The sequence below is a fragment of the Puma concolor genome, chromosome E4, assembly GCF_028749965.1.
Source record: "Puma concolor isolate L17-30 chromosome E4, mPumCon1.1.hap2, whole genome shotgun sequence".
Taxonomy (NCBI): Eukaryota; Metazoa; Chordata; class Mammalia; order Carnivora; family Felidae; genus Puma; species Puma concolor.
The window spans coordinates 16,510,235-16,537,315 of record NC_141683.1 but is presented as its reverse complement, the minus strand read 5'-3'; the positions used below and the strand labels follow the sequence as shown (position 1 = coordinate 16,537,315).

The 27,081-nt window shown below is 37.1% G+C and overlaps 1 long non-coding RNA gene across 1 annotated transcript in view; it reads left to right on the top strand.

The window, feature by feature from the left end:
* The window catches only part of LOC147572482 (uncharacterized), a 31,626-nt gene extending 21,120 nt beyond the window's left edge, over window positions 1-10,506 (top strand). Inside the window, exon 3 of the long non-coding RNA XR_015246342.1 lies at window positions 10,369-10,506. This is a non-coding gene — a long non-coding RNA (uncharacterized LOC147572482). The remainder of the gene's footprint in view (window positions 1-10,368) is intronic.
* The last annotated feature ends 16,575 nt before the right edge of the window (window positions 10,507-27,081 follow it).

The window sequence follows — 27,081 nt, the reverse complement described above, 5'->3', positions numbered from 1 at the left end:
CCCAATACCTTTGTTTCCCTTGTAAGTCACCTGGAATTAACCACAAGTGAATTTTTTTTTTTTTTTTTTTTTTACATTTTAGTAAATCAAAACTACCATCCTAACAGGTTGAATTAACTGTTCCAAGCCTCTAATGTGTCTGCCAGCCAGAGATGGGCTGGTATGCCCTTTCTTCCCTGGCTCCATAGTCTGCATCCAAACACTCTGTTGTATTCACGTGTGCAGCTTTTGTCTTTGTAGAAGTTGTACTGAAGAAACAATCCAAATTTGCATGATCAAAACCACCACAATTTCATCAGGCAGGACTATACCAAGAAAGGTATGGTACCTGAGGTATGGTACCCACAAAGCTGGGCCCTCCTTTAAAGGTTCCTTCTCTTGATAGAAAGATGAGAGTGAGGGGACGCCGGGGTGGCTCAGTCGGTTGAGCGTCTGACTTCGGCTCGGGTCATGATCTCACAGTTTGTGGGTTCAAGCTCCGCATCAGGCTATGTGCTGACAGCTCAGAGCCTGGAACCTGCTTTGAATTCTGTGTCTCCCTCTCTCTCTGCCCCTCCCCTACTCACACTGTCTCTGAAAAATAAACAAAAACCGTTAATAAAAAAAGATGAGAAGGAGAGAGGGAGAGGGAGAAAGGGAGAAGGGAGAGGTGGGACAAGGAAGGAAGAGGAAGAAGAAGAGAGAGATTGAGAAAATGAAGGTAACACAGTGTTGGTAGTGTCAGTTTTAGAAAGGAGATCTAATGCAGAGTATAGTGAATATGCACAGCAATATTGTGTTCTAATCGTGAACTTGGCAAGAGACTAGATCTTAACAATTTCTACCGCAAAACAAAAGGATAATTACATGACAAGATAGAGGTACTATCACTACAATGGCGATCATGTCACAATGCGTCATGTATCAAATCAACATGCTGTACACCTTAAATTTACACAGTGTTATAAGTCAAATGTATTTTAATAAAATAATAGGTAGGGGGGAGTCACTCAAACCTTACCCCATCATCGCTCTCCAATACACCAGGCTGAGATCCAAGGTAGCCACCATTTTTACCCTAACCAAGATATTCTGTGTGTCTTCTTTTCTACTTTCTGATACGTAGGGAATCTCAGTTTCTCTAGCAGTGGCTTACATTCTTTCAGTAACCCCCATTGTCTACAGAACGTGGTTCAGACCTTAGAAATCCTTTCACTACCAGGCTTCTTCACCTCGTTTTAGCCTCAGGTCCATGACACTTTGCTTAATTGAACTGCATTTATTTCTCAATGAACGCGAAGACCTTTCCCCAACTGTCCCTTTACTTGAGCATTACAGTGAGGTGGTCCTATTCCCTTTATCTTGGAAGTTCCCTCTGTCTTTTATGTCCATGTAAAGTGCACGTAGTTTCAAATCCAATGAACTTTTCACTTTGAATTATTTTCCAATTTCATCCTCTGAAAAGTTTGCTATTTACTTTTCCCTTCTATCCTCTTAGAGCATGTGGTCTATATGATTTTATTTGTGTTTTCTTTATATTTAAGTGTGATCTTCACTTACTAAGAATATGCATTTTGAGGTCCATGATGAAAATTTCTGACATATGGTATGTAATGAAAAACTGCTATATTAATAAATAGAGAAATTGTTCTCATTTTATTTTTTAAGATTTATTTATTTATTTTGAGAGAAAGTGCAAGCAGGGGAGGGGCAGAGAAAGGTGGGGAGACAGAGAGAGAGAGAGAGAAAGAGAGAGAGAAAGAGAAAGAGAAAGAGAAGAGAAAGAGAAAGAGAAAGAAAATCCCGAGCAGGCTGTGCACCGGCAGTACAGAACCTCATGCAGGGCTCAAACTCATGAACCGGGAGATCATGACCTGAGCTGAAACCAAGAGTTGGAAGCTTAAGTGTCTGAGCCACCCAGGTGTCCCAAGAAATCGTTTTTATATTTATTTATTTATTTTAATGTTTATTTATTTGAGAGAGAGAGACAGAGTGCGCACAAGTGGGGGAGAGGGGCAGAGAGAGAAAGAGGGAGACAGAGGATCTGAAACAGGCTCCTGGCTCTGTGCTGACAGCAGAGAACCACATGTGGGGCTCAAACTCATGAACCATGAGATCATGAGCCTAAGTCAGACACTTAATTAACTGAGCCACCCAGCCACCCCATTTTTCTTTTTAAATCTTACCTCATTACTCAAAGGAAGTTCTACATTATGGCTAATAAAAATACATTGAATACTTACTCTATTCACAATTCTAGGCTGGTCATAAGACAAATTTAAAGTAGAACACTTTTCCAGCATTTATTCTCTTTAAGTTAAAAAATCTCTTAGGGCAGCTGGGTGGGTCAGTTGTTTGGCGTCTTGATTTCCGCTCAGGTCCTGATCCCAGGGTCATGGAATCAAGCTGCACGTCAGACTCTCCCTCTGCCCCTCTCTCTTTGCCCCTCTCCCCTGCTCATGCTCTCTCTGTCTCTCTCTAAAATGATATAAAATAAAATAAAAAATCTCTTCAGGCCGTTCTCATCTAACTAAACTTTGGGTTCCTCCAACCACCTAGAATTCTCTAAATTTTTCGAAGCTCCAACCTAGCACTCTCAGAAAAAGTCTCATTTTTTAGACTCAACTTTTCCCTGGAACCCAGAAAACCAAAACAGTTACCTTAGACTTCACACATAGAAGATAAAGGTGTCAGCCTGTTTCCTGGAGCTACAAAGGACAACTGGGGACTTGTCTAGTAAGAAGGGAGGAAGTCTTTCCAGTGACTGGTCAAAAGTGCTTGGAGGTCTTTCTAATGAGAAGAAAACAACTTCCCCTTGCCTATCTCCTAAAGACAACTGAGCAAATCAAAAAAGATAAATCTTCCCTCTATTTACAACAACACATTGTCTTTTTATGTTAATTCTTTTGTTCATGTAAAAAATATGGTTAGGTTAAAAAATAGTAAAATATGTTAGAGTTGTTTTTTATTTTGATTACATTTGAACAAAAAATTTCCAATTATATGAATAGAAAAACTGATGTCCTGGACACTGCAACTTCCTAGCAATGAATATATAGAAAGAGGTTTTCTTCCATTCAAAACTACTAGATTAGAGGCCCATGTTTAATTTGGAGCAGAAGTTCAATTTATTCTAAGAGGCTCAAATAGAGTACATGCTGACTCTTCTCCACATTTGTATCCAGTAGAAAGTAAGCAGTGGCTCTTCTGTAAATTCTCCTTCAAGTTCTTTGTAGATCAATAAAGATCCAAGTAAAGCTAATTTAGAAAAGCCTTGCCTGGCGTTGGAGTTACGCTGCAGGAAGGGTAAAAATGACTTATAAAAAAGAAAGAAATAAAATGAAATTGTGTTCTCTAAATGAAAAGTGGTGTATATAGAGTCTGTATAATCTGTTAAAAATACGAGTAATAGGATCAGGAAAGAACTAAATTCCAGATGCCAGTTGAACAACTCCAAGCTGGGAGAACTTGGAACTTTGTTTCGTCATTCGTGAAGCAGGGATAGTGGTGGTGCATTCTGAATAAACCTTCTGGACAGAAAGCAGACCATCAGTGAGATCATCACTCCCACCCAGATAATAAGAACAAGATAGATACACTATAACATCATAGTTTTTAAAGAAAGCATTCAAGGGGTGAGGAAGCAAAGAAACCTGAAAGAACTAAATTCCAGAAAGTGATGAGCCTCTCCCAGGAGAGAAGAAACCTGATAGCTTTCATCCCACGTAGCATGGTCAAAGGGAACCACCAGAGACAGTCAAACTCCTACAGTGTTTGATAGCTTCATACAGGCTACCTGCTCAGGTTAACGTTCCAAGGATCACTGGTCACAGAGCAAGCCCTTACCTCCCTGCCAAACCTTCCCCGCATGCTTCATCCAGCATAAGGGAGAGATGCCCAAGGCTGTGAGGAGGGCATGGGAGCTGAAAGAGAGCCCCTGCTCTCCACACAAGGCAGACTCTGCTAGCAAAACCTTACAATGATAATACAAAGACCTAAAATCAGCTTCATAGCCCTCTTGAGCATAGAAGGAAAATCTTTAAGAAAATTAACAAATTATGTAAAAATTTAACTCCAAATAGAGTTTATCTTAGGAATGTAAAAGTTACTTTAACATGTTGAAACAGCCAGTTGTATGTCATTTTTGTTAACGTATGCCATGATGTTAATGTGACATATTAATAAATAATAATAGGTTATGATGTTAACAGAATAAAGGATATAAATCATATTAATATCACAAAATATGCATTAAAAATTAGTTCTAGTATCTACTGAAGGTTTTTAAAAATCTCTCAGACCAATAAGAATAGAAGGGAACTTCTTCAGTCATCTATGAAAAACCTATAGGTAACATTATACTTAGCAGTCATAATATTTTAGCAGTATGTATACAATATATATTATCAATATACAAAATAATTGTGTTTCAATATGTTGGTAATAAATAACTGGAAAATAAAATATAATAATACATATAATTTACAATGCAATTTCAAAAAATATCTACACTGAAAACTAGGAAGCAATGTTGAGAAGTTGAGTAAGATATAAATAAATACAACATATTCATGCTCATGTATTAGAGAACACTACTGTTAAAATGTCCATTCTTTTCTAAAGTTGTCTATAGATTCAACACAATCAAAATGTCAGCATGCTGTTTGTAGAAATAGACAAGTTGATTTTAAAATTCATATGGAAATTCAAAGGATTTAGAATCACCAAAACGAGAACAGAGTTGGAGAGCTTACACTGCCAACTGATGTCAAGAGTTACTATAATACTATAGTAATCAACATGGTCTGGGATTGTCAAGATATGAACAAATAAAAATCAATGAAATAGAATAGAAAGTCTATAAAGAGATCTGCACATATAACGTCAGTATTTGAGAAAGGCAGCAAACAAGTCCATAACAAAGTAATGTATTTTTTTTTTTTATTTTTTTTTCAACGTTTATTTATTTTTGGGACAGAGAGAGACAGAGCACGAACGGGCGAGGGGCAGAGAGAGAGGGAGACACAGAATCGGAAACAGGCTCCAGGCTCTGAGCCATCAGCCCAGAGCCCGACGCGGGGCTCGAACTCCCGGACCGCGAGATCGTGACCTGGCTGAAGTCGGACGCTTAACCGACTGCGCCACCCAGGCGCCCCCAAAGTAATGTATTTTTAACAAATAGAGTTGAAATAAATCGATATCCCAATATGAAAAAATAAAACCCTACCTTATTCAATATGCAAAAAGCAATTCAGCTTAGACCATGAACCTAATCATAAATACAAGAACCAAAAATCCTCTAGAAAGTATGTAGGAGAAGATCTTCATAAACTTGAAGTTGGACAAAGAATATTTTAAACAAGACTGTAGAAACACTAACCACATGCACATAAAAAGACAAGTTGGACTTTACCAAAATTTTAAATTTCTTTTTATCAAAAGATACCATAGGGAAAATGGACAGGCAAATAAGAAGAATGAAATCGTGTCATTTGTGACAACACACATGTATGTAGAGGATATTATGTCAAGTGAAATAAGCCAGAGAAAGACAAATACCATAGGAAAAAAAAAAAATTAAGCAAAACAAAACAATAGCAGACTCATAAATACAGAAAACAAACTGGTGGTTACCAGGATGGAGGAGGGGTGGTAGGAGGGATGGGTGAAATAGGTAAAGAGGATTAAGAGGTATAAACTTCCAGTTATAACATAAATACCTCACAAATGTATAAAATACAGCATTGGGAATATAGTCAATAATGTAATTACTTTATATGGTAACCTATGGTAACTAGATTTATTGTGGTGATCATTTTGTAATGTACATAAATGTCAAATCACTATGTCATATACCTGAAACTAACATAATATTGAATGTCAGCTAAACTTGAATTTTAAATATAATAAAATTGGGGTTCCTGGGTGGCTCAGTTGGTTAGGCGTCTGACTCTTGGTTTCGGCTCAGGTCATGACCTCACGGTTCATGGGATTGAGCCCCATGTCAGGCTCTGTGTTGACAGCATGAAGGCTACTTGGGATTCTCTCTCTCCCTCTTCTCTCACTCTCCCCTGCTTGTGCACTCTTGCTCTCTCTCACAAAACAAATAGACATTAAAAAAAAACACCACTTAAAAAATATGAAGAAGAAGAAAATGAACAGGCAAACCATAGTTTAGAGAAAAAAATATTTACAACGTATATCTGACAAAGGGTACAAATAAAGGGCACATAAAGAACTATTTCGAATCAGTAATTAAAAACAAAAACCTAGGCAAAATCATGAAACTCTTACTTTCAAAGAAAGATTAAAAAAAAAAGGCAACTAGACCCTGAAATAGTGCTCAACATCATTAGTCATTGGGGAATGAAAAGTGAAGCTTCAGGGAGGTACTATTCCACATCCTATAGAATGGCTAAAATCAAATCATAATATCAAATTTGGTGAGAATATGAAACAACCAGAAGTCTCACATGTTGTTATTGGTAGAAATGGAAACTGAAAAAATGTCATCTTCTTACAAGGTTAAACATGACCAGAAGTCCCAATCCTAGGTGTTTACTGAAGAGACATGAAAACGTATATCTAAAGAAATCCTTGTTTGGGAATTTTCAAAGGACATTTATTCATAATAGCCAAAAGTGGAAAGAATTCAAATGTTCATCAATATGAGACAGGAAAAATAAAGTACGGTATATTAATACAGTGGAATATAATCAATTTTTAAAAAATCAGACACAGTACAACATGGAAAAATTTCAGAAAGATATTATGTTGCGTGAAACAAACCCTACACAAAAGAGCAGAGAAAACATGTTTATAATTAAATGAGGTTCAAGAACATCTAAAGTACAGTAGTGCCCCCTTATCTACAGTTCACTCCCCACGGTTTTAGTTACCCGCGGTCAACCACGGTCTGAAGTAGATGATTGTCCTTCTGACATACAGTCAGAGGTCTGTAGAAGCCTAATGCTGTGTCACAGCACCTACATCACTCACCTCACGTTGTCTCATCAAGTAGGCATTTTATCATCTCATAATATCACAAGAAAGATACAGCACAAGATACTTTGAGAGAGAGACCACATTCAGATAACTTTTATCAGAGTATATTGCTATCATTGTTCCATTTTATTATTTGTTGTTGTTAATCTCTTACTGTGCCTAACTTATAAATTAAACTTTATCATAGGGGAGCACCTGGATAGCTCAGTTGGTTAGGCAACTGACTTCGACTCAGGTCATGATCTCGCAGCTTGTGAGTTCGAGCCCCTTGTCGGGCTCTGTGCTGACAGCTCAGAGCCTGGAACCTACTTCAGATTCTGTTCTCCCCCTCTCTCTACCTCTCCCCTGCTCATGCTCTGTGTCTCTCTGTCTCTCAATAATAATAAATAAATGTTAAATTTTTTTAAAAAATATAAATAAACTTTATCATAGGTATGTATGCACAGGAAAAACATAATATATATAGGATTTAATACAACTTGTGGTTTCAGGCAACCACTGAGGCACCTTGGAAGATATCCCCTGTGGATAAGGGATGATGACTGCAACAGAAATTAAAAATAGTTCCCTGGAGCGTCTGGGTGGCTCTCTTGGCTGAGGGTCCAACCCTTGGCTTCAGCTCAGGTCATGATCCCGGTTCCTGGGATAGAGACCCACGCTGGGCTCCACACTGAGCGTGGAGTCTGCTTGGCATTCTCTCTCTCTCTCTCTCTCTCTCTCTCTCTCTCTCCCTCTCTCCCTCTCTCCCTCTCTCCCTCTCCCTCCCTCCCTCCCTCCCTCTCTCTCTCTCTCTCTCTCTCTCTCTCCCTCTCTCTCCCTTTCCCCTTCTCCCCTGCTCACACACACTCTAAAATAAGATAAATAAAATAAAAAAATAGTTCTCCTGGGATTTTGAGGGGTGAAAACTGACAGCTAAGTGGTACATGGCAACTTTCTGGAATAATGGGAATATTCTACATATCGTTTGAGATGATGATTATGATTATATGCAACTGCCAAAATATATTGAATAGCAATAAATCCATAAGGTAATTATATATAAATATCTGAACTTAAAAAGTAATGTATGTACAATATATAAAGAAAAATAGTATCTATTTCATTGATCTTTATATAAAGTTCTTAACACAGCTGTAGATACATAAGTTAAGTCAGAGCTTAGCACAGTGGCTGACAAAATAACCAAAATATTTTATTTTGATGTTATCTTAAAAATGGTGCCTCATTCAAGGAAGTAGGCTTGTATTGTATAGGTAATTAAAAAAAAACAAAACTAAATGGAGGGACAGAGTCACAGATGCAATCCTTCCTAGCAACTACCATCCACATTCTCTTAAAACAGAGATCATTACCCCTGTCTTGTGCATAACATCGTGGGAAGTAGAAGTGAGAATTCAAATTAAGTGTATTATGGACATTTCAAAGGCCTAGAGAAATGTTTGGAATCATTAAGATTAACAACCACCAACCTGGCATCAGTGAAGCAACTGTGATTTTGTTTCTGTCCATGTTGCACCTGTTGTGAAAATTCTGAAGAAGTAGGTTAAAGCATCCTCTTTCAAAGATACAACTGAGCTTGAGATCCAACCTGACACGCTTTGTCTGGGAATGGATGTCTTCCACTTGTTTCTGGAATCAGCAAGGCAAGTTGCTGAGGGAAATGTAAATTCCCAATTGGCCTTGCAACAGCAAGATTCAGTCTCAACCGGAGAGAGAAGTGGAAGAGCAAACAGATGCATCAGGATTTCTGATTGTTGAAGGTGAAGACCCTCCACTGAGGACACTTAAGGAAATTACTTTTTTTTTTTGTTGTGAACTTGCCCCCTTCCATTGTTATCTCATTCCTTATCCTCAGTGAGTGTTAGAGCCCTGAAATGTTCATCTTTTATGGTTTGGGTCATTTGTGCCTTGCACAAATATATAATACAGATTAAATTTCTTTGCTTTATTTTTCTTCAATCAGTCAAGAAAAAAATAATACCTTTGTATATTTTCAACTTAAAACACTTTATCCAAATTTACCTGAAGGTTTCATTCGACTATTATTGATTTACTACAATTCTGAAATATATAAATATATAAAGATCCTTAGAGAGAATAATGCTGAGAAGCAGTATTATAGACATCATCACAAAGCTCTGTTCTCTAACAGAGCTTTTCACAAGGAATGTTCTGGAAAAACGAAACAAAAAACAGTTCTGTAGGAAGTTCTGTGGGAATACAAGTTAGGGACATGGCTGCACTCCTCAACCTCTCTATTCATAAGGAAGGTGTGTACAAATACGACGTACAGGTCCTTTAACAAAGGACTTTGGGGGTGCCTGGGTGGCTCAGTCAGTTAAGCGTCCAACTGTTGGTTTCGGCTCAGGTCATGTTCTCACAGTTTATGACTTAGAGCCCCATGTCAGGCTCCACACTAAGGTATGGAGCTTGCTTGGGATTCTCTCTCTCTTTCTCTCTCTCTCTGCCCCTCCCCTCCCCTCCTCTCTCTCTCTCTCTCAAAATAAATAAACATTAAAAAAAGGACTTCAGATAATTTGAACATGGAAACTTTTTCTAAGAAAGCATTCGTTAAATATTGGATAAATACTGAATCATTTCACTTGGACCTGGATCTGTGATACTTTGTACAACTCTGTGAGTAATGATCCTGAAGCTTCCATATAAAGAGAAAACTTGGAAGTGGGTTCAGAGTTTCATCACGACTTTGATTATTCATTTTGTAAAAACAACTAATTCATCATTTGATGCTAACTTTCCTGGAGCTTATTTCTCAGGGCAGAGAGTAAAAAAGATCGAGCAAGGATAGATACAGAGGCAAACACTTGATAGCTTTCATTTGGGACTTGGAGGTATTTGGGCTTCGGTGAGTTACATCGTCAACAGTGAAGTGAAGATTATGTTTGGAGACGGAAAGTAGCTTCCTGCATTTGAACACTCATTAGCCTTGGAGAAAGAAAATGTGGGTTTTCTCTGAGCTTTGTGTGACCTTGAGCAATAAAGTTTACTTTTTTTTTTTTTTTTAATCTGGATTCCCATGTGCAAAATACAGATGATAGAATCTGCCCTAGCAATTTAGGTCTGCAGTGGGGATAATATCCAAGGGAAAGGGTGCATTTAAATTTGTTTAGAAAAATCCAAAACACTGTCAAATGTGAAGTATGATTAAGATATAAATTTCAAAGGCAGAGAGGTTGGACATATTGTCAAGAAAGAAGGTCAGAGACCAGGAATGGCTGGCAATTTTCCCAGGAAGTATATAATTGCTGCTCCTTTTCTGTCACAGGCTTTCTCTTAACCCTTTGGGAGGGTGGCGGAGATGTTGGTTTAGAAGCTGACAAAATGGCCAACAGCTGAAAAATGCACTATTTCACTTCTTTTCAGGCTTAAAACAATCTGAGAAGTATCCCTGACCCTCTGGGATTACCAAGAAATTCAACAGAGAGAAACATAAGTGAACCACAAAGAAGTTCAAAGAATGTGAATTTCCAAGAAATTAAAAGAATTTATTAGTGAACCTTACCATTCACGTGCATGAACTTAAAGACACTTTGCCATTTCCAACAAATGCATGTTATATTTCTGCACATATGTAACTTGGATATCAGCTCTCTGGCTATCTCAAATTTTTACTATAATGAGGAGAACCTTTTTAGTAACATTTGAATTCAAAAACCCCAAAAGTTCACCCTAAACACACTGAGATCTGGAGAGCTTACATTTTTCCTCATCCTTTCTTACTCAAATTCCCATCTTTATCTAAACCATTCATCTCTCTTCTAGGCCTTGCTCTTTAACCCCTAAATGCTACCTCTACAGAATGTGAGCCGCAATTGAAAGTTTATGTGCAACACAAGACTTAAATTGAGTTACCTCATGGCAGATAAGTTTAAATGTTATATGTAGACATTGCAGCTTCAGACATTTCCCTGAAAATATTCACCTCCTTAGAAAATTTTCATGGGCTCTTTCTCTTCTCTGGGCCACTATGAACCCTGGCTCTTTTCTTCTCCCCAAAGGGTCCCCCAGAAAAGAGGTAAATGATTTATATTTTAGCATTAATGAGAATAACAATTTACTATAATTTAAAATGAAGATTACAGGCAGGAAGAAAGTGCAGTTTAAGTATTAACTCGATTCTTCTCTCCCAAAAGATGGTCATGGGGAGATGAGAGCCTAAAGGAACATACGGTTGTCTTTGCCTTCCGAAGCTTATGGATGAGCTAAGAGTGTAAAGCCACTAAGGTAAAATCCTGGAGGAAATGGCCTTTTGCTAGCTGAAAAACTCTTTTTATTTGGTGGGGAGGGGAGTAAAGTTAGATCTTGATACGATTTTATATAGACAGGGAAGGACTGGATTTCTTTGTATAATAAGGTAGAAAAGGTGTCCTACTTTGTAAAGCTGAGTGCTGGGTAAATGTGTATTCACTTTATTATTCGTAAATATGTCTGTATGCACATTATATTTTGATTTCTAAAACAACCCATTTAAAAAACTGAGCCATTTTCCCCAAACATAAATATATATAATATTTAAATTATATTTTTAAAATGTTGCTTAAATATATATTTAAATAAATATAAATATAAATATATATTTTTGTTGATTCAGAAAGGAACAGCAGAAAAGCTTCACATCTTAGTGGACCCTTGCCTGCATTCAGGAGTGAAGAAGGTTGAGTTCTAGTACAGACTCATAAGATAAGAAATTATGACCTTGAGGAAGGCATTTCTCTGAAAGTTATCTGTGAAACAGGGATTATATTTTCAAACTGGGAGGGTTCACCAAATTCAGATTCTTATTTTATAGATAAAGAAATTGAAGCCAAGATTGATTAAATAACTTGATCGAGGACAAGGGTGTTCTGATCACAAAGCCTCAGGTGGAGCCCGGGGCCCAAGCTTCCAGTGGTCTACCCACTGAACAGACTTAACAGAAGCACCTGTAGGGTCTACCTATCAGAGCTTTGTGGAATCCAAGGTGAATGAAATATAATTCAAGGATGATGGTTCCTTGGCTCTGAGGGCAGAGTTGTTACTTCTTGCTTAAGTGAAGAGTTGTTACTGTTGACCCGAGATGGTCTTGCATCCTGGATCTACTTGTTTCTTTTTCCTGACATTTTCCCCCTTCTATTTTTGGAATTAAATCAGTATTAACACAGGTTTGTTTCAGAGCTGAAGCAAGTTAGTCACCTTTCTCTGGTCAACAGTGCCATCTGGTGGACACCTAAAAAATCTCTGCATTTGCTTAGAATTGACAGTTCTGGGATCCTGAAGGTCTTCAAGCCTCAGGCAGGCAAATCCAAGTTGCAATTTTAAACAATGTGAGAAAGACACAGTGCTTACCATGGTGTGGGAGTTCAAGAAACAGAAAGAGGATTATAAATTAAGCTTTAGTAATATCAACAGAGCTTTCAAGAAGCTAGAAATCACCCAAGGAAGTAATTTTTTAATGGACTGCACTGATATTCCTGATAGCTCATGACTCCCTAAGATAGTATGTCTAATTTATGTCATAAATAAATTAAAAGCACATTTTATCCTTTCCTTCCCCTTTACTCTTGTCACTACTGAAGCAGATAGCTAAAGATGGGTCAACTTTGAGAAAATGAAAACAGAACAAAATAGCAACAACAACAAAAAGAAATCCCTGTTAATGTGTAGTTTCAAGGTTCAAAAAGCCCAAATGCTTGTGGCAATAAAGAATATTCAGACACAAATATGAAAGAATGATCCAGATCCAGGCAGGGAAAGCCTGGGTGGGCAGGCAGGGATGGGGCTGTCGGGAAATGTGGAAGGAGTAGAGGAGATGAGGGTGATGAGCTTGTCAGGTTCACGGGCTCCACACTGTCACAACGTCCAGGGAGACAGGCTCAATCAGGAAGCAGCCTCCTCATATGTCTCAGCTGATGCTGCTGCGGAGAGTTTTGTGGAGATTCTTTTGCACTCGCAATTAAGGAAGCAGATTTTTCCTGTACCAACAGAAGCATGTGAGACCACACTCTTGAAAGGTCAGGGGAGCAGGGCCATAAGGACAGTGACCTTGGCAGTCTCAGTCATGGACTGATGATGACATCAAAGATGAGATGGTCCCTCCTTTCCACCTCCCTACCACAACGGTACTAAATAAACTGTGATGGTGACCTTTATGTGTCACCTTGGCTGGGTCACAGTACCTGGATAATTGCTTAAGCATTCTTCTAGACATTTCTGTGAAGGTCTGTTTTAGGTGAAATTAACATTTAAGTCAGGAGACTTTGGGCAAAGCAGATTATCTTCCATAATGTGGGTGGGCCTCCTCCAAATCAGTTGAAGGCCTTAATAGACTAAAGTTCCCAGAAGAAAGAAGAAAGGGAATTCTGCCAACAGACTTCTTTCAGATGCAAACTAGACTGTGTCTTGGGTCTCCATCCTGCCAGCCTACTCTGCAGATTTTGAACTTGCACCTCCATGATCATGTGAGCCGATTTCCAAAAATAAACATCTATGTATAGAGATAGATACACGTATATGTGTACACACACACACACACACACACATCCTATTGTCCTATTAGTTCTGGGTTTTGTTTGTTTGTTTGTTTTTTGAGAGAGACCGTAAGTGGGGGACAGGGGCAGCGGGAGAGAGAGAGAGAGAGACAGAGAGAGAGAGAATCTCAAGCAAGGTCCGTGCACAGCACAGAGCTCGAATTGGGGCTCAATCCCACAACCCTAGGATCATGACCTGAACTGAAATCAAGAGTTGGACGGTCAACCGACTGAGCCACCCAGGTTCCCCTGGTTCCGTTTCTTTGAGGAACCGTGACTAATGCATAGGCTCCCAGAGATTAGACAAAACTCAGGATAAAGCATACTTATATGATAGGGGAAAGAGACTAATTGATAGTAAGATCCTGTTACTTCTGGTAGAATGGAAGATTAAAATAGAATTAAGTTGTTATACAGAAAGAAAACTGAGCAATTTGTTTATACACTGAGGTGCGAGTCTGCTGCATCAATGAGAGGAGAGTCATGGAGGAAATGTGCTTTTATGCTTGCCTAAGAGAATCCAGGCCAGGACTGTCAAGTGCTGGTTATTGTTGCTTTTCTTCTGTAGCACTGACAGATTTCTCAGCAGCATTGTTTGCAAAAAAAAAAAAAAAAAAACTATTTAAATTTTTGTAATGTTTATTTATTTTTGAGAGAGAGAGAGACAGAGTGCAAGTGGGCGAGGGGCAGAGAGAGAGGGAGACACAGAATCCCAAGCAGGCTCCAGGCTCTGAGCTGTCAGCACAGCCTGACATGGAGCTAAAACTTGAGAAGGGTGAGATCATGACCTGAGCCAAAGTCGGATGCTTAACTGACTGAGTCACCCAGGTGCCCCTGCAAAAACTATTTACATATCATTTTCATTAAAGTAAATATATAATGCAAAACTAATATGTAAGTTTCTAATAAAGCAAAAATTGTCTTTAATTGAATATCAGAGTGACTACAGTACATCTCTATTCGTCTTAAAATACAAACCTTTAGAATGCATTGTTACCAGATACATGAGATCTGTTTTTGTTTTTTTGTTTTAGATCTGTTTTTGTTACTGAGGGATAAGCTAGTTATTACTTTGATGTGATAATTCGCATTTAAGAAGTTGCTTTATTTTTCCCACATGGCTGTTGACTCAGAACAAATGATATTTTGCCAACAATTTTTAATTCATCCATGCTTTAGTTTTAGATTTGATATTACAAAAATCTTTCTATCTTTGCTTTGACTTGTTTGTTACCGTTATTTTCCTAATCAACTTTTGACACAACTCAGGAAATTTTTTCCAAAGTATGTTTTCAATTTATCTTAAAAATATTCTTTTACTAATAATTCAAAGACATTTACCCCAAATGCATGTTTAATTTGTGTGTAGGTCATGTGTCTATCAGAAAATAGCTTATATTAGCTTTTAAAACAGAAGATATCTATATCAGCAATATATAGCCCAAGACAGATCTACTGTCATTTTGATATAATGCACCTGTTTACCACATCTATCTGGGAATAAACAGAGTGAATAGATTTGGCCTGTGGACCATCTGGGCAGTGAGTTACCTAAAGAAATAGGTCAATAGCATTGTGACAAAAGTCACAACCTGGAGTAAAAGAGGTTGTAAAGGGTCTCAGGGACCTCTCTGCCAGAGGTAATGCAATACATCTTAACACTTCAGAATTGTTGGATGAGATCCTTTTGAAGTATTTTACTAGAAAAAACTTTAGGAAACATTTTTCCTTTCATCTACTGAGAAAGGTGACAAGATAATATATTCTCTCAGTGGTTGAATAACAGTAAAATTTTTAAAGCATTTTCATATGCTTTATACTTATGCCCACCTATCCTGATATCCAAAAATCTTTAGAGTGTGTTCCAAAAAAAAAAAAAAAAAGAAAGAAAGAAAACAACAATAATGACCTTAGCTTGAAAAGAAATGAAGGAAGATAATCTACCCCCATCTATATCTACAAAAATAATAAGTTTAGGTTTGACATCCATATGAAATAAGTGCTCGGTAATCAAATATGCAGTGAAAACGACAGGGTATTTCAAAAATGTTAATGGTTTTATTGTTTCATATTTTCAGAAAACTATTTTAGTCTTCTTTTTTAGTTATCTTTGTTCTATTTTACTTCCTTGAGGTCTAGAGCATTTCAATTCCATCACTGGATCAGCCACAGAAGCTCACAGATCCCTACCCCAGCCGGTCCTCTCTTAGGGGTCAAAACAATTCTCATCAGGTGTCTCTTCCCACTTAGAGTGGCTTGGAAGTTAAGTTCTAGTGCTGGAGTCTGGTGTGTGGAACCTCCTCTTAACAAAGCAAATTGTCTTTCCTTGATGCCCAAGACAAAACTGATGACCAAACCACCTAGTCTCAAAATAGAACCCATGTTTTGCTGTACTTTAACAGAAAGGGTGTGTTCATTAAGATACCATATAACACTATAGGGAGTGTCTGTGCTCCAGTCATGTCTGGTAGGTCCTGTATTTTTTTTTCCTCCCATTGGTAATACGCAGCCATATGAACACTCTGTTTCTATTTCAGTTGGGTTCCCGCCCCCCCCCAATCCCTGTCATCCTTAAGTGGCTTCAAAGAACTTGCCAAAGCCAGGTCTCCATGGCCCTTTGCTGAACTCTTTACTTAATTGTTTCAGTCATATAAATGTTCAACAAAAGATCACTTCTATGAAATACTCATATTATTAGCCATGGGTACCTTCATCTAGAACATAGATAACAAAGTGAGGAAAGACAAGCTTAAATTGTAAACTAACCCATTAGGTAGCTGAGACCCACACAGGCCAGCACAAAAGGGGGTCTTCCTTCTCACTAGGAAGGGGATGGAGAGACGACTCAACCTTCCCAGCCTATTTATTCAATGACTATGAGAGCCATTGAAGAAGGAGAAAGAAAGAATTGGTTTAAAATAAATAACATTTGGAGAGTCTCAGCCTGTCTTCACATATCTTTCCTATTACTCTGGCTCTTATCATAACATGTCTTCATCCTTACCCCCTCATCCTAAGGCAAGTCTGGAAGGCTAATACAGATTAGAAGTCCTCTCCTTCACCTCCAGCATGCAGAGGAGGACTCATCAGGGTCAGAGGGGATGGGGCAGAACTTTGGCCAGTCACTTCCCTCCAGCTGCATCCTAAAACTAATCCCACATCGAGAAGGAAAGTAGTGAGTTGGATATACGACAAGGTTACTGGAGGAGGGAATAAGGGAAGAAAACGTTTTCAGATTTGAGAACTGAGTTCAGGTTGTGATGCTCATTCAGTCATTGGCTCCCATTCTGAAGACAAAACACTAAGACCAGATCAAATTACTAAATGTGAACTTTAGGCACCTCAGGATGCTTACACTGAACTTGCTGCAATTGTCTAGATGTGCTTGCAAACTTGGAAGTAGAGCTGTGTGTCCGTCCAGTGCAGTTTTGGGCATCATTTTACCAATGGAAACAACTATTAACATGTGTTTTGTAAGGGCACAACTGTGACTGTGTGACACACACTAAAATCAGAAACTGAATAATTTAAATTAATTAACCTCATTACATGATAAACACTGTTCAAGGAGCTGAGAAGGATGCAAAGAAATATGAGTGAAGATCTGTTCTTCACAAGATTAAAATTCTTAAGGAAATGAGCAAAATGTTCCAAAATGGGTAAACTGAATGATTCCACAGCACTGCTGTGGGGTTGAGGTGATGGTACCGAAGGCAATGGATGCATCTGAAAATGCAATGGTAGAGGAAGAAACAAATCATTCCTAATAGCGCATAAGACATTTTCAGGACATATTCAATTTGGAAACAATTCCTTTTCTGCCAAAAAGCATAAATACACATAAAGTTTCTCACCAGATTTACAGATATCTATAGCATGTATTTTAAGAGAGCATATTGGGAGAGGATGAGACTTATTTAATTTTTTAAATCAGCCAAGATACATGTGTAACAGCTTACTCACTGAGAATTAGTGTCTCAGATGTGTTTTTTTTTGGGGGGGGGGGTCTTAAATATTGTTTTATCAATCACTTCATTTATTTTTCTATCATCAGTTTATTTATTTTAAGCCTTAGTGCTATTTAAAATTTACTCCCTGCTTTGGGTCTCCAATATTAGATTTTTCATTTTCCTGTGGGAACACAATGCCTTTGTTATGGAAAGGGCTGTTAGAGTGTCGTCTTGTAATTGTAAGGACAAAAGGTAAGCCTTTGTCCTTTGTGGTGCTGTGGGAATGGGATTTTTTTTTCTCCATGTTCCCTTCAGGTACAGAGCATCCCTGAGGCAGGTGGACCCTTGAACTCTCCTGTCCCCAAAGCCTGGTTGTGGCTCTGAAAGCAGGCTCAGGAACTCTCCTGAGGTCAGCATTTGCAAACAGTGGATGTGCTGGCCCAGCTGAGTCCTCCTACTCTCGAACCACAAAGAAGACTGATTCTTGGACTGGAGTAGGCAAACCTTGTGAATCTTGGAAATTTGGGCAATGGGAAGCCTTCTGGTATTAAAAATTGCTTGTACTTTTAACGATAAAGGAAATAAGGTCTCGTCGCGTACTCTAAGCTAGTAAAAGAGAACATACTGGCTATGGTTTTACATGTATCAGAGTTGATTGCAAAACAACTTGGAACATGAAATAGTAGTAGTAACTATCATGCATGTGATGCTTGGCTAAAGCAAGCCTGCCTTCTAAATTTTTTATATTTGTTTCTGAATATATGCTTAGGGAAACTTCTGAAAGCTTGTCACTAAGATATTAAAGCTGGTTATGTCTGGGAGGTAGGCTATAGGGTGATTTTTAGTCATAGTAAAATCACACACAGTTTATGCAAGTAGAAATAAGAACCATTGTAAATCTATAAAGCAGTTTGTTATTATGTTTAGTATTACAAAAATGAAGATTCCACATATATAAAGTATAAATATTTCTATATATGATATATGTGATGATTCTCAGTTGATTGGACCTACCCTTTATTTACCTATATATGTTTACTCAATCCTCACAACAATAGTATGACATGAAAAAAACATGGCACAAAAGAGACAGAAAGGTCTCATGTACTTAATGACTGTTTGTCTCTCCCAGGTGACTAGCCCTGTCCCTGATTGCTATCTTGCTTGCTATGGATGAAAGGTCAGGAGTCACACCAAGAAATGAAGGAAGGTAGACTAGTTGCAGAGCAGAAACCTTAAAATGCCTTAAAATGGATTAAGCATATCTCTTCATGTGACTGGCTCTATAATGTCATTATTAGTTAGAAACAGCATGTGTTCAGCTAAGAGAAGTTGGCACTATATTTGCACTTCCTTTTCCCCATAAGCTGTATAAGTTAGGTTTGCAAATATATTCAAAGTTTAGTCTTTGTCATATCCAGGGTTTTGTTTAATTTAGAGGGATAAATAATCAAATGTTGACAGAAATGAGCAATGCTCCATTCAAAAAATCTAATCTTTCTGGCCTTTGTTAAAGAAACATCAGGGAAAATTGATGACCATGAAGATTTATATTTATTAATCTAAGGAGATTTCTTTCTAGCGTTGGAATCATAATAGTTATTTGAATTATGGCCGGATAATGGAGACTGTTGAATCATGGAGTCACCTTATGGTTAACACTCATTAATCATTTTTATAATTAAAAATATATTCCTCAACTCAATCTACTTTTCATATTTAAAGAATATCTATCAGAATGAACCTTTCCAGATACCCAATATGGGAAGTTGTTTTTTTTAAGTGACTAAAAAATGATAACAAAATATATTTTTTTTAATTAAAAAAAGAATGGTGGAGAGAAGGGAAGTCTAGTCAACTAAGCCTCATCACACATATATATAGAAGTATAATGTCTTATATATGTGGAAATCTTTTATTTCATAATACTGAACAATTTACATAAATTGTGTGTACTTATTAAAAAACTCAAATGCAAAGTACTGTGAAGTAAAAATCACTCTACATCCTACCTCCCAGACATAACTGAGTTTAATATCTTAGTGACTGGCTTCAGAAATTTCCCCAGGCATACACTCAGAAACAAATCTTGCTCACAGAAACACTCACAAAATTTCCATACTAATATGCTATTGTGGAAATAATCGAAGACTACCTAAATGAGACCCAACAGAGTTTATTTATGCAGAACTCACAGGAGCAAGGGATTCAACCACCATCGCTTGCATTTGGCAGAGACTCAAAGGCAGAGATGGGGAGATAATGCCTTACGGTGGGAAGAAGAAAGTTTCAGATGTGCTCTTCTGGGTGATGATGACTGGCATGAGGAAGGTGGAGGGACTTCTAGAGCCCCCTTCTGTAGGCTAACTAGAGGAAGGGCATGTTATGTGATTGGTTAGAGGAACATGTTTTGCTTTCTCTGGATGGTTCAGAGTTGGAGGTGGAGGTAAAAAACAGAATTTTGCAGTCATGGACCACGCCCTCCCTGTTCGGGGCTATTGGTTGCACAAGTGTGGTTTGGCTTCTCAGCTGGTGGAAGCTTCCTTTGATGCAGAGGTTGAAAGTCAGAATTCTTTTTTTTTTTTTAATTTTTTTTTTAATGTTTATTTATCTGTGAGAGACAGAGAGAGAGCATGAGCAGGGGAGGGGCAGAGAGAAAGGGAGACACAGAATCTGAAACAGGCCCCAAGCTGTCAGCACAGAGCCCGATGCGGGGCTCGAACCCATGAACCGTGAGATCATGACCTGAGCATAAGTTGGACGCTTAACCGTCTGAGCCACCCAGGTGCCCCGAAAGTCAGAATTCTATTATCACATATGGCCTGGCCATTGCCTATCCCTATATTAAGTTTCTTACTATTCATGATTTGAATTTAACTTAAAATGTTCTCCTTTAATAATAGGTTCAATCAATACTTCCTGATAACATTATCATTAATAGCTAAATATTATTTCATTTCATAGATGTGCTATGCTTTCATACCTATCTTAGAGATATGCCATAATATAATATCAGCCCTCTTTTTAATGTCACTTGAATAATTTCAAATTGCCTGTATTTTAACAACAATGAAATAAACTTCCTTGAAGATAGTTATATTTGCCTTTTTCCATTTATATTTTAAATATAAATTTTCAGACATTTTCATGTATGGAATCTGAATACAGAGTACTAAACTGTTCTCTAATTAAAATGCTTATTAACTCCCTATGTGGATGGAAGTGACAGATATCACTAACACTGTCACTAAAAAAGATTGCTAATCCTACAGATGGCAAATGTTCATTTATTATGAGGTTGAATATCTCAAGTTTTTGTTGACCATTTGTATTTGTTCTTTTCTCAATTGTCAGCTCATGTTATTTGCCCACATTTTTATTGATACAATCTATTTTCCTTCTGATTTATGTGCTACTTTTCACGTTGTGAAATTTTTCCAACTTCTCATTAGTCTTTTAATTTTTAAATGGTGTTGTGCTTTGTTTTTACTATGCAAAGTGCTTACACTAATGGCATTTGGAAAGTTGCTAAGATTTTATGCCTACATATTATGGGTGATGGCCAGATGGCATTGTTGTCTTTAGAGATAGTGAGGACCATCAGATCTAAAATGCTGACCTTTATTTTTATTGTTGTGATTAGAAAATAAACTCATTAAAAAACACAAGAATAGTTTCCAAATTACTCCACAGGGAGTAACCAAATACTTTATTTTAATAATAAATATCCGAATACTTAGGCTATGCTATATCACCTGCTTACACAGATTATATATTCTTTGTTATACTCAACTTCTGGCATTTTCTCAGTTTAATCTATAATCCTTAATTTACAATTATATAATCCAGGTGAACACTAACCCCTCAGGCTTTCTTCCACTCTTGCTGAGAGGATCTTAATTAGCTAGTTGACTTATGCAAGTATAGACAGTTGAACAGCTTTCCATTAATGAGCTCTGAGTGAGCAGGGCCAGTGGTTCTTTTTCCGATGGGGAGGTCTCCAGCAGAGTTTGAGTGTCCTTATTCTCCATCCACAATGGACCCACTCTAAATTCTCTTCAATCTGGTAACTAACAACTCCCCCCAAGTGTCAGCAGTTTTAATATTGGCTATAAATTTGAATTATCTATGGAGTATACAAAAGTTTTTCATATCTCATTCCATTACCAGAAACACTAATTTAATTGATCTAAAGAGACCCCAGCATCAGTACATTTAAAAAAATCTCTCCAGGTGATTCAAATGTTCATCCTGCACTAAAACTCATATTAACTCATTTTCCCCTTACCTTTTATTAATATGCCTTATATATTATACAATTTATCTTCCACAACATACTTGCCAATTTAAAATGATTGCAGCATGAGTTAGCTCTCTAACTACATCAACTTTTTAAAATATTTGCTTCTCTTTTGAGTGATTTTAAATATAAATGAAAATAGCTTATAGTGATTAAGCAAAAAAAGTTTTCCTTCAATATTTAAGTCATCTAGTGGGACTTGATTAACTTAACATTCATGTTCTTATATTCAGAAAGATTCATAAATATTATATCTAAAAGGGATCCTAGAGATCATCTAATTATACTATTATACTTTATCTATAAGGTATCTGAGACCCAGAATTAATAAAGTGAATTTTCATAATGCTGAGCAGTTGTTAAGTGTTAGATTTTGGTCTATAATAATCAATATTTTGGTATATTAGTTCTCAAACACAGTATAAGAAATCAGTCCAAAACTTAGCAACAACAGCAATAAAACCAACACACATTTACGACCTCATACATGTCATATAGTGTCTTTGGGTCATGAATTCAGGAGTGGCTGACCTAGTTATTTCTGGCGCACTGCACTTCATGAGGTTGCCATCAAGATGTTGCTCAGGGCTACAGTCATTTGAACACTTAACCAGGGCTGGAGAACCTGCTCCCAAGCTCACTCACATGGCTACTGCCAGTTAGTTCCTTGTCACAAGGATCTTTCTTTCATAGTGCTGTTTTAGTATCCTTGTGACGTGACAACTGGCTTACCACCAGAGTTCTTGAGCTAAGAGAATAAAATAGGAGCTACAACCTATCAATGAAATAGCTTTGAAAGCCATACTCCATCAAATTTGCAATTTCCTATTAGTGACACAAGACATTTTTATTCACTGTAGGAAGGGAGTACACAAGGGTGTGAATGCCAAGAAGTAAGACTCCATTGAAAGCCATCTTGGAAGCTGTGTACCACAGGTATCTTCACACATCATACAATTTTAGCTCATAAGTAAATCATAAATTTTAGGTCTTTGGCAGTGCATTACAATTCATTAAGTTTTTACCACCACTAATATATTTCATGTCTTATCATCACTTGATGTTTCATTATTTGACAATGTGTCATCTAGTAACAAGTTCAAAAATGTAGCTTAAAAAATATAGTTTCAATACTTTGTGATGCTATCTGCTTTGATCAATTGATATTTTTTGACATTTACCTTAAAAAGATGTTTTTTTTCAGAGACCTGAGAATTTTAAATTTCAAATTTTTATTTTTCTAATTTAAAAGAATTTTTAAAAGTTTATCTCCTCAGAAGACATATGCAGTCTTTTCTATCCACAAAAAGTAAGATTATTTTTCTCAATGATCAGTATACATGATCTATATCAACACATAACCTACATCCTAGAGATGAATCAATTCTCATGTTTGAGATTGCCATGAACTTTAGGAATGAAACAAGATGTGTATTATCAGGGGTTTTTTTAATGTTAAAAAGAATGTTAACATTTTATAATTTGGGGGTAGAAAAACAATTTTTAGTTAAAATTTACTTTAAAGAAAAAAAGTGATATTTAAAATCAGTCCTTAAGTAATGTATAATTTCAAGAAAGATGAAATCTACAACACTGATAGAATGATTCCTTTCTCTTATCTCCTACCACTAAAAATATCTGCTATGCCCTGAAAAATAAATGTAAGGAATTACATGATGTGAATGTCTTATTACTTATATAATCACTAATAGCTTATTGAAATAGGACCTTAATAACTACTCTGGCAATTTTAAGGTATATTAAACTACTCAAGTAATTGTAAGCTAATGGTAATAGACATTATGTTATTACTAAAAGTAAGACAGAAGTAAGGACTCTCCAGTTCTTGAGCCAAAATCTACCCTCTGATGAGTTTAACATAGTTTATTATGAGTTTAATATAGCTTATTCTTTTTGCATAATACTAAAATGAAGCATAGCTTTAAATGACTTTAATGGCAAAATCCTTAAAAATTCCAAGGTCAGTCTATCTTTATAAGGAAGAATGATGCAGGCGTGTCTGTCTGTGAAATGTGTCTCAATGTATTTTCATCTGAGTTTCTGAGGCCCTATGAAGACTTGGCATGCCTCTCTTCATGGAATACTTTCAGCTATTCATTAGTTAATTAAGTCCATTTCATCCCCAAAAGTGCCTAAAGTAAGTAACTCTGGCATTTGTACGTAGGGTTTGTATGGATTTATATATGGGGTGGAGGACTCTATGTGTGTGTCTTTGATGAGTTTGCCTCTGTTCTTGGTCTACATTTCTCTAGGTCCGCCTGTGTCTTTCTGAGTTAAACAATTTATTTTTATGCATCAGTATTATACCTCATCTCATCCCAAAGAAGAGTGAAGCAGCTGCATTGCCCTATATGCACAACTTTCTGTATGTCATGTATGTCTCTACCTCTGTATCTCTGCTTTTGTCTTTCCCTCTCTTCTTCCTGCCTCATTCCAAGACACAAATAACCCTATATTTAATCATTGGTTCTTCTTTTCATAAACTTTATTTTAAAAACTTTATCTCATTATTCATCATGTGAACTTCCGCAAAGTCTTATCATCAGTTCTGCCATCTGTTTCCAAAAATACGGCTACCCTTTTAGTGACTGCAGGGCACTTTAGCACCACCCTCCACTGAGTCTCAAATATATCACAACTAAACTTTGCAGAAGTATGCTTCTTAAATATCAGATCACAGCTCTGTCTCCCCAAGCTATTCAGAGATCTATTGCTGAAACTGAGGGCTAAGTCTATTTCTAAAGCAGACCTCTTAGTGGTGCTGTTGGGTTATGGGTCATGCCCTTCTTCATTACCTTTTAATGAGTATAGGGAAAAATGGGTAATCAACACAGTTGCTAGTTAGATTGTCCAAAACCCTCTTTCATAAGCTATGGAAATAAGATTTCTGAAAATAAAAGATGGGGGGAGAGGAAGTGGTTAATATTTTTAAAGACGTCTTGGGCTCCAGTCTCCTACCCCTACTGAATTACTCGTGTTTATGGGTAGCATTTTGTAACTGATTAAAAATAGCAATGAATTTTTTGGCGACTCTTTCATGGAAAAGTAGATTCTAAATCTCTTCTCCTTCAATCTGGCTTGGCCTTAGTGACTAGCTGGGCCAGAAGAATGCATTAGAAGTAAAAGGATGAGATTTCTGAGGCTAAGATACAAATAGCCCTTCAGTTTCCTTTTTTTTTTTTTTTTTTTTTTTGAATATTGTCTCTGAAATATTTTACATGGGTCATCGTGTAAAAAGTTAGACCAATTTCCCTGAGTCCACCATGTTGGAGAGGCCATGCTCTGGAAAACCATCCCAGCTAAGCCTTGCTTTTCAGTCTCCCTACCAAGATTCAGGATATGTGAATTAAGCCATATTGGTACCAACAGTCTAGCCCATTTACCAGTTGGAATACTAATGAGCAATATCCATAAATTGATGTGCATAAAATAGAACAATCAGCCAACTAAGCATGCCTAAATTCCTGACGCAGATATGAGATACAATATAATGGTTGTTTTAAGCCAACTAAATTTTGTGGTTATTTTATAGAAGTATGTTGCTGGAGCACCTTACTATCCTACATTCTACAGGTTCTCTCAGTCCCTGACTTGCAAGTAAAATTTCAAATCCTTTCTTGATTTCCAAACAACACAAGCATCCAACACTCACATGTCTAATTTTCCTTCCTATGTACAATCCTGGTACAAGGGTGAGGCAGGGAGGGAGAGAGAATGAAGATAGTTATCAATTCCTGACATAGTTTATATGTATGACTTTTTTCAACACCAAATTCTATGAAAAATCTACTTGTTTCTACTGAGATATTTGGAAGCTACATTTAACCTATTGGTCTCTCTATGACTATATCTCTTTATGATCAATTCTTGTTGCTTTTGGCCTACACGTTAACTAGGTTCTTTCTGGTTATCAAGTAAAAATTCTATACTTAAGCCAACTGAAGAAGAAATTACTATACTGAGTTTCATATAATACAGACAATAAATATTTGTTTATTGATTGAATCTTTAACTCAAAGGTCTCTTTCAGTAAATCTTTATATATTTTTGTCTGTGCTTCAGGAGTAGAGCAACAGAACATAAGGATAGTTGTGATAAATGAAAAAAGGAGGGTTCTGCCATTTTCCACTACCAGAGATTTCTCCTTGTTACTGAAACCTTATATAATTTCAAGAAAAGAATTCCCCAGAGGTTACTTTTCAAACACGGCTATTTTTGTTAAATTATGAACAACAGAAAGAAAAATAGCTTAGAGGCATAGTGCATTCCATGGGACAAATCTCTTCACATCTAATAAACCCCAATGGAAAATATATGCATTTCTCTAGGAATGTATATATGTACATATCATGGAAAATTATTTTCCACTCAGAGCCTCATATTACCAGGACACTTTAATGGGTACCTCCAGGAGTACCATTCACATGTATTATTTCATGGAGCTGTGCTCCAGACAGTGGCATTCACACAGACATTAAATGGAGCCCCCAAGCCAGAAGTACTTCCTTGAGTTACCTTCTCCCTATGTATCTTACTCCTTCCTATCCTCTTCCATCTATGCCTTCTCATCACCTTCTGAGATAATAGTCCTTAGCTTGTGCTCAGAAAAAGTACTTTCATTCTCTGCTTTGGCAAACGCTGTTTTGGAGTAGACTGGGATAATTTTTCTTATCAAAAGCACTGATAGACTCAATATTTTGGGAAATGCACTTTTCAGTGTAAAGCATTTCAGCTACCCTTTACCTAGTGCAGACTGAGAGTCAGGGGGATTCCAGAGCTGCTAGCTTTAGGAATTACTTCAGCCGGTTGACTTGAGCAACGCATGATTTCCATTTTTTTTTTTTTTTTTTTTTTTTTTTTTTGGTCTGTGAAGCTTACCTCCAATGAGAAATATTTAAGCAAAGGTTATACATGTGGAGGCATTCTTTTGGATAAAAAGAAATACTGGAGTCAACCTTCCCCATGTTGTTAGTGTGATCCAAATGTCACCAAACTGTTATCTCTGAATTACCTGCATTTTATGGCACTTTTCCATCTCAGATTTGGGATTAGCAAGAAACATAAGTCATCTGGTAACTTAATTAATATTGAGATAATACATTAGAGGATTCTATTTAACCATTGCTAAAACTTGGCTCATAATGAACCTACCTCTCAGTTGTACGATGCCAAAGTGAAATGCCAGAAACAACTACCTTCTATTCAGGACTGGGAGCCTCCCACTAACAGCAACTAGTTGACTGTTGGGAGTGCCTCAAAGTCATCAGACTCTGAACTTGACTTCTAAAAGTATAAGAAG